This window comes from Morone saxatilis, unplaced genomic scaffold (assembly GCF_004916995.1).
Source record: "Morone saxatilis isolate NCDOM2014 unplaced genomic scaffold, NCSU_SB_2.0 Contig10, whole genome shotgun sequence".
In the NCBI taxonomy this organism is placed as follows: domain Eukaryota; kingdom Metazoa; phylum Chordata; class Actinopteri; family Moronidae; genus Morone; species Morone saxatilis.
The window spans coordinates 9,377,980-9,379,327 of record NW_023339652.1 but is presented as its reverse complement, the minus strand read 5'-3'; the positions used below and the strand labels follow the sequence as shown (position 1 = coordinate 9,379,327).

Genomic DNA, 1,348 nt, shown 5'->3' with positions numbered 1-1,348 from the left:
GTGTGTGTATGAGTGAGTGAGTGTGTTTTACTGCTATCATTAAAGGAATAGTTCACCATTAAACGGGGAACTGGGGTTCTTCACAACAAAGCAGCAGGGGTATTAGCAGCAGAGTGTTACTGCCCTCCCCCACAACTCTCCGTCTTTGACTGCAGCTCCCTGCCTGCTGTCTGTCTTTCTGGCCTGTTTTAGGTCTCTCCCTGTCTTGTTGGTCGGCTTTCACCCCCGTCTTTTTTTCTTCTCAACTTATTCCTTCCTAATTTCAAAGCTTTTTTAAAAAAAAATCTCTTTTTCTTTCTGTCCCTTGATCTCCACCTGCCTAATTCCCACTCTCACCGTCCCTTTTTTTCACTGATTCAGTACTCAAATCAGTCTTCTTCACCCCTTCTTTCCACCTCCCGCTTTATTTCTTTCTCCCTTGTATGCCCATGTCTCCCTCTTGCTCCTTTTCTCCCAATTTCCATTTCTACTCTCCACCACCCCTCCTTCCTCCTTTCCGCGGCACCTGGTGTTGAGGTGTCGCTGAGGTACAGTAGACGGCTCTTTGAAGTCCCAGGGGCCCTCAGGGGGCTGTGTGTGTGTGTGCATGTGTCAGGAAACTTTTTTTATCAGCAGCACCAGTCAGGAACATTTGGCATTGCTTTTGATTTGGGCGTCTCTAATGTTGAAACGACCTGTGTAAGTGTTCGTACATATGCGTGTATTGTGTTTCCTGATTATGCAGAGCAGGGGAATTTAAACCCATATTACGGTTGCTTTTTTTCCCCTTTCTCAACCAATCAAAGCTGCACAGTTAAGGGGATAATTCAGGTTTTTTTAACTTAAGGAATATAATTGGCACTAACTAAACAGTTTTGTCAGACAGTTATAAAATAAGTTTGATCAGATTCTATGAACCCTTTAGGATATTAAACTACAAAAACATCCTAATAATAAAAAGATAATAAAAAAGACATTTATAATCATTCTAGGAGTTACATATGGTTGGGATGGTATGGTCATATTGTAACTTACTGGGTTTAGGGCTGGCACAGTTGGAGAGAAGAGGGGGGGAGGAGCAGAGGAAAAAACACCTCCGTCCTAAAGTCTGCTATAGTCAGCACCCAACCTGGAGAGAGAGAAAGAGAGGGTGCGGTGAGGCAGGGGAAAGAAAGAGAGAGAAAAGCAGGGAAAGAGGTCAAAAAAGAAGAGAAAGGAAAAAGAATTGAGGAAGAAACAGATGAGAAAAAAGTGAGGTTGGTGAGAAAGAGAGGGAGAGGGGGAGAGAGAGAGAGATAGAGAGATATCTGCCTTAAATGTCACAATGGTGCTGGGCACATGTAACACACACACCAGGGCACACACACAC

At 43.8% G+C, this 1,348-nt stretch overlaps 1 protein-coding gene across 1 annotated transcript in view; it reads right to left on the bottom strand.

The window, feature by feature from the left end:
• Window positions 1–1,348, bottom strand: part of wnt5b (wingless-type MMTV integration site family, member 5b) — a 76,234-nt gene that overhangs the window by 37,146 nt on the left and 37,740 nt on the right. The window contains exon 2 of the mRNA XM_035677695.1: window positions 1,015–1,108. The gene's annotated coding sequence lies outside the window, so the exon portion shown is untranslated. The remainder of the gene's footprint in view (window positions 1–1,014; window positions 1,109–1,348) is intronic.